This window comes from Triticum aestivum, chromosome 2B (assembly GCF_018294505.1).
Source record: "Triticum aestivum cultivar Chinese Spring chromosome 2B, IWGSC CS RefSeq v2.1, whole genome shotgun sequence".
In the NCBI taxonomy this organism is placed as follows: Eukaryota; Viridiplantae; Streptophyta; class Magnoliopsida; order Poales; family Poaceae; genus Triticum; species Triticum aestivum.
The window spans coordinates 96,667,661-96,680,693 of NC_057798.1; positions in this window are offsets into that span (position 1 = coordinate 96,667,661).

The window sequence follows — 13,033 nt, forward strand, 5'->3', positions numbered from 1 at the left end:
TTCAACGGATTCGAGCCACAGCCGAGCATGCCGCACTGTCACGTTGGGCATGATCTAGCTCTGCCGCTGGACAATGCCCAGAGCGCCGCTCAGGTGTCCGCTCCGACCCTTAGCTCGGAGCCGACCGCGCCAATCAGGGATGGATGGTTGGACGCCGCCTCGGGGGCTGCAATCTCTATGGCAATCGAGCCGAATACCAGCCTTGTCCTTTATAAAGCTTGTGACTCCAAGGTGCCGGACTCCTTTCCGAACTCTGAATCTTCTGCACCCCTTCCGATCGAACCCAGTTGGGCTCCGATCATGGAGTTCACCACCACAGACATCTTTCAGCACTCGCCCTTTGGCGACATCCTGAATTCACTAAAGTCTCTCTCTTTATCAGGAGAGCCCTGGCCGGACTATGGTCAGCAAGGTTGGGATGCAGACGACGAAGAAATTCGAAACCCACCCACCACTCACTTCATAGCCACTATCGATGATTTAACCGACATGCTCGACTTCGACTCCGAAGACATCGACGGTATGGACGCCGATGAAGGAGACGACCAAGAACTAGCGCCTATAGGGGACTGGAAAGCCACCTCGTCATATGACATATACATGGTGGACACCCCAAAGGAAGGGAATGGCGATGGAGCAACGGAAGACGACCCCTCCAAGAAACAGCCTAAGCGCCGACGTCAGCGGCGCCGCTCTAAATCCCGCCATAGCAAAAACGGCGATTCCAGCACTGGAGACAATAACACCCCGGACAGTGCCGAAGACAACCCCCTCCAGCAGGATTCAGCGCAGGAGGATGGAGAAGCCAACCCTCATAAGAGAGCGGCAGATAGAGAGGTCGAGGACGACAATTATATGCCTCCCTCCGAAGACAAGGCAAGCCTCGACGATGACGAATTTGTCGTGCCAGAGGATCCCGTCGAACAAGAGCGTTTCATACGCAGGCCTATGGCCACGACAAGCAGCCTTAAGAAAAAACAGCAGCAGCTTAGAGCTGACCAAGATTTGCTAGCCGACAGATGGACTGAAGTCCTGGCGGCCGAAGAGTACAAACTCGAACGCCCCTCCAAGAGCTACCCAAAGCGCAGGCTGCTACGCCAACTAGAGGAGGAAGCAACTAAACCTACATCACCAGCGTATGATGCGGCCGATCGGCCACCCCGTGGCTGCGACAGGGAGACCTTTCGGCCCTCAGCTCAAGCCGCACCCCGGCGCCGCTCAAAAAGTACCAAGGCACGGGGAAATGCGCCAGACCTGCAAGACATATTGGAGGACAAGGCAAGGCAAACAAGATCGATCTACGGATTGCATGGGCGCCCCAGGACACGTGACGATAACCATCACATCGGATATGGCAAATACGGCCGGGCCGAACACAACAGACAAAGCTCATCCGAGCTACGTCATGATATAGCCCAGTACAGAGGCGCCGCACATCCACTATGCTTTACAGATGAAGTAATGGATCATCAAATCCCCGAGGGTTTTAAACCCGTAAACATCGAATCATACAATGGCACAACAGATCCCGCGGTATGGATCGAGGATTATCTCCTTCATATCCACATGGCCCGTGGTGATGATCTACATGCTATCAAATACCTCCCGCTCAAGCTTAAAGGACCAGCTCGGCATTGGCTTAACAGCTTGCCAGCAGAGTCAATTGGTTGCTGGGAGGACCTGGAATCCACATTCCTTGACAACTTCCAGGGCACTTATGTGCGACCACCAGACGCCGATGACCTAAGCCACATAATTCAGCAGCCAGAGGAATCGGCCAGACCGTTCTGGACGCAGTTCCTAACCAAGAAAAATCGAATAGTCGACTGTCCGGACGCAGAGGCCCTTGCATCCTTCAAACATAACATCCGAGACGAATGGCTTGCCCGGCACATAGGACAGGAAAAGCCGAAATCTATGGCAGCCCTCACGACACTCATGACCCGCTTTTGCGCGGGAGAAGACAACTGGCTAGCTTATAGCAATAACATGACCAAGAGCCCTGGTAATTCGGATACCAATGCAATAATGACAGGTCGCGTCGTAACAAGCACAAGCGCCGCATTAACAGCGACAATACCGAGGATACGGCAGTTAATGCCGGATTCAGAGGCTCTAAACCCGGTCAGTGGAAAAAGCCATTCAAAAGAAATACTCCAGGCCCGTCCAGTTTAGACCAGATACTCGACCGCTCGTGCCAGATACATGGCACCCCCGAACAACCAGCCAATCACACCAACAGGGATTGTTGGGTGTTCAAGCAGGCAGGCAAGTTAAGTGCCGAACACAGAGACAAGGGGCTGCATAGCGATGATGATGAGGAGCCCCGGCCGCCGAACAACAGAGGACAGAAGGGCTTTCCCCCACAAGTGCGGACGGTGAACATGATATACGCAACCCATATCCCCAAAAGGGAATGGAAGCGTGTTCTCAAGGACGTCTATGCGTTGGAGCCAGTCGCCCCAAAGTTCAACCCGTGGTCCTCCTGTCCGATCACTTTTGATCGAAGGGACCACCCCACTAGAATTCGTAACGGCGGATTCGCCGCATTGGTCCTAGACCCAATCATTGACAGATTTCACCTCACTAGAGTCCTCATGGACGGCGGCAGCAGCCTGAACCTGCTTTATCAGGATACAATGCGAAAAATGGGTATAGATCCCTCAAGGATTAAACCCACAAAGACGACCTTTAAAGGCGTCATACCAGGTGTAGAAGCCAGCTGTACAGGCTCAGTTACGCTTGAAGTGGTCTTCGGATCCCCGGATAATTTCTGAAGCGAGGAGTTAATCTTTGACATAGTCCCGTTCTGCAGTGGATATCACGCCCTGCTTGGACGAACCGCATTTGCAAAATTCAATGCGGTGCCGCACTACGCATATCTCAAGCTCAAGATGCCAGGCCCTCGCGGAGTCATTACGGTCCATGGAAACACTGAACGCTCTCTCCGAACAGAGGAGCACACGGCGGCCCTGGCGGCAGAAGTACAAAGTAGCTTGTCAAGGCAATTCTCCAGTCCGGCTGTTAAACGTCCGGACAACGCCAAACGCGCCCGAAGTAACTTACATAAAAACCGTCTGGCACGTTCCGAGCAAGCATAGCAGTGCGGCCCCAACCCCAGCCCTCGCGAGATTGCGATACCAGTACCATGCGTACGTAATTACGCTCTGGAAATACCATGGTCATAAGGGGAGGGGCATAACCACGGCACGCCCAGAATGCGGCTCAACTGCACTAGGGGCTCCCGATTTTTCCATTTCTTTTTTATATATACTTTCAGGACTCCACTATTCGGAAGGCCTGTCCGGTAGTACAATCACCGGACACATGATGTAACAGCCAGGGAGACAACAGGCCATGTCAAACGTCCAGGTGGTCTCTATAATGAGCTAAATACCTGTCTTACTTAAAGTCTCGCAGCTTGCCCCTGGAGGGGGACATGTCAAATAATCCCATCTCTCGCGTATCGCACTATTTGTATCGTCCTGCTCTCATAGCAGCCCTTTTAATAAATAATACATAGCTCTTGTCTATTATTGCACTCATTTTTTATATAAATATGTTCAGTTATGACATTATGCAACCATACACTTCGGTACGACCAATACACCAGGGGCTTAAGTACCCCATAATACGGTGTGAGAAGACCGAACACTCTCATGAGTGCGGCACCCCGAACTTATAGAATTATATGCATCGGCTCCGAATCATGTCTTGGGTCAATAGTTGGGTTTGCCCGGCTCCCATGTTTTGGTACCTTACGTTCCGCTATGTCGGCTAAGGTAGTGCTGGGAGAACTACTGTGATTGTGCCCCAGTTGAGCTGGGTTAACACCTCAGTAGAGAAAGCTAAAACTGGCCGTCATGATAGGGCGAGAGACCGGTCGCTCTTCGAGAGGTTTTTTGAGTCCTTAAAGACTTATGCCGCTTAGAGCGAGGAGCTGGCTTTGTCCGGCCTAGGCGTGGATAGCGCCCCGAACTCGGTCTTCCGAATACTAGGGGCTTCGCCGAAATTTAAAATTATAGAATTCTATGGCTAAGTGGGAGTGATAAAGCATTATAAGTCTGATTGCCTTGTTCGTTGTGCTGAGCGCCTCCCTCGATGGACCCAAGAATGGGAACAAGAGTGCTCAGGTTTATCCCGAACACCCCAGCACTCGTGGCATGGGGGTAGAAGCCGACGACTTGCATCTCTCAGATTTAATAAACGGCCGCACAGAAGGTAATATTTTAAATTCAAAAAGCGTTGCTTAGCGCATATGAACAAGTTTTCAGCGCACAGGATAAACACGAGCGAGTTTACTCAAAAATTACATCCCTGGTACATTCATCCGCCACACGACGGGCACCCTTCAGGACGCCCTCATAATACATCTCGGGCCTGCGATGCTCCTTCCCCTCCGGTGGCCCCTCTGTCACCAGCTTCTCAGCATCCAGCTTGCCCCAGTGCACTTTAGCACGGGCAAAAGCCCTACGGGCGCCTTCGATGCAAACGGAGCGCTTGATGACTTCAAACCGGTGACAGGCATCCACCAGCCACCGCACCAGCCCAAAGTAGCTCAAAGGCATGACCTCCCCAGGCCACAGCCGGCCTATCAGGCCCTTCATGGCCTGTTCGGCTGCCTTATGAAGCTCGACCAGCTGCTTCAGCTGGTCGCTCAGGGGCACCGGGTGTCCAGCCCCAACATACTGGGACTAGAACACCTTCTCCGTCGAGCTCCCTTCCTTGGCCCGGTATAATGCGGCAGCGTCGGATACACTGCGGGGCAGATCCGCGAATGCTCCTGGAGAGCTCCGGACTCGGGTAAGTAACAGGTAATTTACTTTCACGTGCTTGCTCTACATAAAGAATGCCTTACCCGCCGCTATCTTTTTCATCGCCTCAATTTCCCGAAGGGCCTTTTGGGCTTCGGCCTTGGCAGATTTGGCGCTTTCAAGTGCCAAGGCAAGCTCGGACTCTCGCGTCTTTGAGTCAAGCTCCAAACCCTCGTGTTTCTTCACGAGAGCATTGAGCTCTTGCCGCACCTCCGCCACCCGCGCCTCTTGCTTTTCTCGCTCAGTGCGCTCCACGACCGCATTGTCTTTGGCCTTGGACAATGCTTCCTTCAGGGCCGCCACCTCAGTTGTGCCCTTGCAACATTCATGTTGGTCCTGTCATTATTTGCAACCAAGTATTTTTTATATACTTACATAAGGTATTACATACCTTCCTTGTCCTCGAGCTGCTTCTTGGCACGGCCGAGCTTGTTTTTGGACCGCTCGAGGCTCTGCTTCAATGCATGGACCTCCGCAGTCAGTGCGGCAGAGGTCAGCAGCGCAGCCCGCATTCCCATATTGACATATTTATCTTAGACTCCTGCGTATATCTTTTTTCGATCCTCAGTCCGGCTTTTCTTTCCGAACACCAAACTGAGCATCAGGGGCTACTGTCTATGCGGTAACATTTTTATATGTTTTAAATACATACCTCAAAGCCTGTTAGAAGGCTGGTACAGGCTTCTGTCAGCCCGCTCTTGGCGGACTGAACCTTCTGAATCACCGCACTCATAACAGTGCGGTGCTCCTCGTTGATGGAGGCGCCGTTAAGCACCTCCAGCAAATTGTCCGGCGCCTCTGGTTGGACGGAGGCCGCCGGCGTCGTAGGCTTGCCCTTCTTGCGAGGGGGCCGCCTGCCGGACTCCGGAATCACTGAAGGTTCCGGAGCGGTGTCCGGCCCAGGGCCGGACTTAGATCCCTCTGGGGCTTCATCCCCTTTGGGCCTGGAGTCCGGGAGGTCGCCTTGCGGCGCCTCCAGGACCACCTCCTCCTGGTGTAGCCCCGTTTGGGACTCCACCTCGGCATCGTCCGTAGGGCGAGGGGAGGAGGCCGTCGGGAGTGAAGCGCTATTCACATCCGACGAATCTAGGGAGCCGCTCGACGAATCGCCGAGCTGAGCCTTGGGCGGACTGCATGAGTGAATTTGGCGTCAGAAGGTACTGTACAATAGGGGAATACCATAAGTTATTCTGGTATCCAGATACTTATGATTTTGCCAGGGGCTTGGCCCTGGATGGCCATTCCTCTCTACCGTCGTCGGCGTCGGAGGCGTAGTCCGGAAGAAGGGTCTTCCCCTTCTTGGACCCTCCGGCCTCCCTAGTTGGGGCGGCCTTCCTTTTCTTTCCTGCTCCAGCTGGAGGGGGAGAGGCTTCTTCTTCCTCCTCCTCATCTTCGGAGGCGGAGGGCGCTTCGGGGTCGTCGGGCGATGAATCCGACATCACCAGGCGCCGGGAACTCTTTCGAGTCCCCGTGGCCTTCTTCCTGGCCTTCTTCTCCAGCACCACGTGAGGTGCCGGAACCAGCAGCTTCGTCAAGCGTGCATCTGCTGGGCCTTCGGGCAGAGGGGCCGGACAGTCAAACTATTCGGACGTCCTGTTCCAGTCCTGTCAAAGGAGCGGGAGTTTAGATCCTGCATAGAGTCAAACTATGAAAATCAAGTGTCCTGTAAAGGATAAAAACAAGCTTACTTCGGTGGCTTGGCGCTTGGCGCAGAATCCGTGATCCTCAGTGACGGGAGGGGAGACCTCGGAGCTCTTGAATAGCACCTTCCAGGCGTCCTCGTGCTTTGTGTCGAAGAGCCTGGACAAAGTCTGGTGCTGGGCCGGGTCGAACTCCCACAAGTTGAAGGCCTGTCGTTGACACGGGAGGATCCGATGGAAGAGCATGGCCTGGACTACATTGACAAGTTTAACCTTCTTGTTCACCAGGTCTTGGACGCAGGTTTGGAGTCCGGTCACCTCTTCCGGATTACCCCACAACAGGCCCGTCTCTTTCCAAGATGTGAGCCGTGTGGGGATGCCAGATTGGAATTCGGGGGCCGCTGCCCACTCAGGGTCACGCGGCTCGGTGATGTAGAACCACCCCGATTGCCACCCTTTGATGGTTTCCACGAAGGAGCCCTCGAGCCATGTGACGTTGGGCATCTTGCCCACCATGGCGCCTCCGCACTCTGCTTGCCGGCCGCCCACGACCTTCGGCTTGACGCTGAAGATCTTCAGCCATAGGCCGAAGTGGGGCTTGATGCGGAGGAAGGCCTCGCACACGATGATAAACGCCGAGATGTTGAGGATGAAGTTCGGGGCCAGATCATGGAAATCCAGGCCGTAGTAGAACATGAGCCCTCGGACAAATGGGTGAAGTGGGAAGCCCAGTCCGCGGAGGAAATGGGTGAGGAACACCACCCTCTCATGGGGCCTAGGGGTGGGGATGAGTTGCCCCTCATCTGGGAGCCGGTGCGCGATCTCGTTAGACAAGTATCCGGCTTTCCTCAACTTTTTGATGTGCCCCTTCGTGACGGTGGAGGCCATCCATCTACCTCCCGCTCCGGACATGATTGGAGAAGGTTGAGGTGGGAAGTGCGGACTTGGGCGCTGGAGCTCGAGTGCGCGGAAATGGATAAGCAAAGGAGGAAGAAGGCGTAGATTGAAAGGGTGAATTCTTATCCCCTTATATGGGCGGCCGAAACTGCGTGCCCCCACTAGCCTAGTAAAGCTCGCTTATCTCCCAAGCGCCATGATTGATGGCGCGGTTGGGTTACCCACGCCCGTATTGATGAGAATCCCGGAATAAGGGGACACGATCTCTGCTTTGACAAGACGTGCCAAGGAAACCGCCTCGCTAAACACGCTGAGGTGGGACGGTAAAACGATTCAAATGAAGGCTTGGCTGTGGCATGACGTCACGCTATGGAATACGTCAGCAGATTAGATTTGTGCAGATGTTATTCTCTCTACGGTGGTATGTGGAACTTATTTCACAGAGCCGGACACTATCCTTGTGTTCAACATCTTCTATGAAGTATTCAGAGGAGGAACCCGCCTTGCAATGCCGAAGACAAATTTGCACGCCAGACTCGTCGTCATTGAAGCCTGGTTCAGGGGCTACTGAGGGAGTCCTGGATTAGGGGGTGTCCGGATGGCCGGACTATGACCTTTGGCCGGACTCCCGGACTATGAAGATACAAGATTGAAGACTTCATCCCGTGTCCGGATAGGACTTTCCTTGGCGTGGAAAGCAAGCTTGGCGATACGATATGTAGATCTCCTCCCATTGTAACCGACTCTGTGTGTAACCCTAGCCCTCTTCGGAGTCTATATAAACTAGAGAGTTTTAGTCCGTAGGACGAACAACAATCATACCATAGGCTAGCTTCTAGGGTTTAGCCTCTCTAATCTCGTGGTAGATCAACTGTTGTACTACCCATATCATCAATATTAATCAAGCAGGAGTAGGGTTTTCCCTCCATAGAGAGGGCCCGAACCTGGGTAAAAACATTGTGTCCCTTGTCTCCTGTTACCATCCGCCTAGACGCACAGTTCGGGACCCCCTACCCGAGATCCTCCGGTTTTGACACCGACAGGCGCGTCCCCGTCGCACCACCTCGCCGTCTCCGCCAAGGGGATAAGATCGCCAGTGCCGCGCCTCCTCGGGTCTCCTCCCCATTCCACCTCAGGCTCCCTCTCAGCCTCTCCCTCTCCCCTCGGATCCACCTCGCCCCTCCTCGCTCTCCGCCATGGCCGAGCGCCTTCCTCGCCACCGCTCGCAGTAGAGGCGACCACCGTCGTCCGTTCACCTCTCCAAAAAATCCAACAGCTCAGCCTCGCCCGTCTGCTTCAACTACACGGCTGGATCGAGCCCTGTAACCCATCGCACCACCGCATTCCTCCTCGACTCCGACTCGGCCAGTGCATCATCCTCGCCTTCGATCAACGCCGCCGGTCCTCCCCGAGCCCTCTGCCCAGACCCCACGCTCATCCGGTGAGCCTCTGCGCCGGATGCATCCTTCCCTGCCTCCTCTGGTCACCTATAGCACCTGATCCATGCTCACCCGAACGTGTCGCCGCTCACGTCATCGCCGGCAAAGCTCCGGTAACCAAACGGCCCCGGGCTTATGCCCATCTTGCTCGCGCGCGCACGTAGGTCTTGCCTAGACTTTTACTTCGCCTGTTTGCACCCCGTATCGTCGTGCCCGACCTCTGCCCGAGAGCTTCGCCACCGATGAGCTCGAAATGCTCGACTCCGGCCACTGCAGCCTCCGCCATCGTCACAGATCGCTCCGCCGTCGTCTTGTCGTTCGAATGAGCCCGGCCGCGCCCAAAATGATGCGGTGTGGATGAATCTCGCAGCTCTCCCAATCCCTTCGCCATTGGAATGGTTGCCGGAGCTAACTCCGACGTGATTCCGGCCGGTGCTAACCTGGCGCTGGTGGGACCCGCCCGTGTGCCACTACCACTAGGCCCCGTTGACCTCGGTCAGCGCTGACGTGGCTCCCCTGTGTCCATGACATGCGGGCCCCATGCCATAAACAAATAAAAATAAATAGATAAATTGCTAATTAATTAAATTATTTAATTAAAAACTTAATATCTCACTGACTACTGGGCCCCACCCGCTAATTAATCCATTTAGTTAGTCTAAACCCCCTATTAGTGCCCCTGACAATGACATGTGGGTCCCACTGGACCCACAGGTCAGATTTGACTCAGTCAACCGCGCCGTTGACTGATGACCTCAGCATTCCGTCATGCTGACATCAGCAGACACTATTCTGGATAATGTTAGAATTAAATAGATAAATAAATTCGAAAAATAATTAAAACTTTAGAAAATTAATATAAAATAAACCGTAGCTCGAATGGAAAAACTTTGTACATAAAAGTTGCTCAGAACAACGAGACGAATCTGAATACGCAGCCTGTTCGTTCGCCACCCATACCTAGCATAGGAAACATGCAACTTTGCCCCTCCGGATCATCTGTCCGAAAACGCAAACTTCGGGGATACTTTCCCAGATGTTTTCCCCCTTCGCCGGTATCATCTACTACCGCATTAGGGCACACCTAGCATCGCTCATTATCATGTCATGCATATGTTTGCATTATATTTATTGTTCCTTCCCCCTCTTCTCTCGCTAGACACCAAGACCTACGCTGCTGCTGCCCAGTTCGACTACGGAGTTGGCGACCCCTCCTTCTTGGCAGAGCAACCAGGCTAGCCCCCCCTTTGATCACCAGATATAGCCTATTCTTCTCTCTACTGCTTGCATTAGAGTAGTATAGCATGTTACTGTTCTGATTGATCCTATTCTGTTGCATAGCCTGTCATTGTTGCTACATCTGTTGATACCTTACCTGCAATCCTAAATACTTAGTATAGGATGCTAGTTTATCATCAGTGGCCCTACATTCTTGTCAGTCTGCCTTGCTATACTGTCGGGCCGTGATCACTCGGGAGGTGATCACAGGTATATACTATACATACATACATACATACATACATACTATATAGATGGTGACTAAAGTCGGGTCGGCTCATAGAGTACCCGCGAGTGATTCACGGGTTGGGGGCTGAAAGGACATTTGTCCCGACGGCCCTCTATGTGGATCTTTGTGGCGGAGCGACAGGGCAGGTTGAGACTACCTAGGCGAGAGGTGGGCCTGGCCCTGGTCGGCGTTCGTGATTACTTCATAATAACACACTAACGAGATCTTGGTATTTGATCTGAGTCTGGCCACTGGCCTATACGCACTAACCAACTACGCGGGAACAGTTATAGGCACTCGACGTTGTGGTATCAGCCGAAGCCTTCTTGACCTCAGCGACTGAGCGGCGTGCACCGGATTGGACTAGAACGTCTGCTCTTGTATAAGGGAGGCTAGGTCTGCTTCCGGCCGCCCTCGCAATGTGCAGGTGTGCAATGGGCGATGGGCCTAGACCCCTGCGCCATAGGAGTTAGACCAGAGTGCTGACCTCTCTATTGTGCCTAGGTGGGGCTGCGACGTGTTGATCTTCCGAGGCCGGGCATGACCCAGGAAAGTGCGTCTGGCCAAAGGGGATCGAGCGTGTTGGGTTATGTGGTGCACCCCTACAGGGAAGTTTATCTATTCGAATAGCCATGTCCCTCAGTAAAAGGACGAACCGGAGTTGTACCTTGACCTTATGACAACTAGAACCGGATACTTAATAAAACACACCCTGACAAGTTCCAGAGGCAACCCGGTGATCGCTTTCCCACAGGGCGACGAGGGGAGGATCGCCGGGTAGGATTCTGCTATGCGATGCTACTTGGAGGACTTAAATCTACTCTATTCTACATGCTGCAAGACGGAGGCTGCCAGAAGTGTAGTCTTCGATAGGACTAGCTATCCCCCTCTTATTCTGGCATTTTGCAGTTCAGTCCATCGATATTGCCTCTTTACACATATACCCATGCATATGTAGTGTAGATCCTTGCTTGCGAGTACTTTGGATGAGTACTCACGGTTGCTTTGCTCCCTCTTTTCCCCCTCCTTCCTTTACATCTTGGATGCCGCAACGAGACATTGGAGCCCAGGATCAAGACGCCACCGTCGACGACGACTCCTTCTACACTGGAGGTGCCTACTACTACGTGCAGGTCGCTGACGATGACCAGTAGTAGTTAGGAGGATCCCAGGCAGGAGGCCTGCGCCTCTTTTGATCTGTATCCCAGTTTGTGCTAGCCTTGTTAAGGCAAGCTTGTTTAACTTATGTCTGTACTCAGATATTGTTGCTTCCGCTGACTCGTTTATGTTCGAGAACTAGTATTTGAGCCCTCGAGGCCCCTGGCTTGTAATATGATGCTTGTATGACTTATTTATGTTTTTAGAGTTGTGTTGTGATATCTTCCCGCGAGTCCCAAATCTTGATCGTACACGTTTGCGTGCATGTGATACGTCCATTTCGCATCATGCTTTCATATCAATATTTATTGCATTACGGGCTGTTATTACACATTATGTCACAATACTTATGGCTATTCTCTCTTGTTCTACAAGGTTTATCATGAAGAGGGAGAATGCCGGCAGCTGGGATTCTGGCTAAAAAGGGAGCAAATATTGGAAACCTATTCTGCACAATTCCAAAAGTCCAGAAACTCCACGAAAGTCATTTTTGGAATTAATAAGAATTATTGAGAAAAGAAAGTACCAGAGGGGGGCCACACCCTGGCCAGGAGGGTGGGGGCGCGCGCCCCCTAATGGGCACGCCCCCTATCTCCTGGGCCCCCTGGTGGCCCTCCGGTGCCCATCTTCTGCTATATGAAGGCTCTTACCCTGGTAAAAATCATAAGCAAGCTTATGGGACGAAAGTCCGCCGCCACGAGGCGGAACCTTGGCGGAACCAATCTAGGGCTCCGGCGGAGCTGTTCTGCCGAGGAAACTTCCCTCCGGGAGGGGGAAATCATCACCATCATCATCACCAATGATCCTCTCATCAGGAGGGGGTTAATCTCCATCAACATCTTCACCAGCACCATCTCCTCTCAAAACTCTAGTTCATCTCTTGTATCCAATCTTGTATCAAAACCACAAATTGGTACCTGTGGGTTGCTAGTAGTGTTGATTACTCCTTGTAGTTGATGCTAATTGGTTTACTTGGTGGAAGACAATCAGTTCAGATCCTTAATGCATATTAATACCCCTCTGATCATGAACATGAATATGCTTTGTGAGTAGTTACGTTTGTTCCTGAGGACATGGATGAAGTCTTACTATTAGTAGTCATGTGAATTTGGTATTCGTTTGATATTTTGATGAGATGTATGTTGTCTATCCTCTAGTGGTGTTATGTGAACGTCGAATACATGATACTTCACCATTATTTGGGCCTAGAGGAACGCATTGGGAAGTAATAAGTAGATGATGGGTTGCTAGAGTGACAAAATCTTAAACCCTATAGTTTATGCGTTGCTTCGTAAGGGGCTGATTTGGATCCACTAGTTTCATGCTATGGTTAGGTTTACCTTAATACTTCTTTTGTAGTTGCAGATGCTTGCAATAGGGGTTAATCATAAGTGGGATGCTTGTCCAAGAAAGGGCAGCACCCAAGCACCGGTCCACCCACATATCAAATTATCAAAGTAATGAACGCGAATCATATGAGCGTGATGAAACTAGCTTGACGATAATTCCCATGTGTCCTCGGGAGCGCTTTTCGCATTATAAGAAATTGTCCAGGCTTGTCCTTTGCTACAAAAAGGA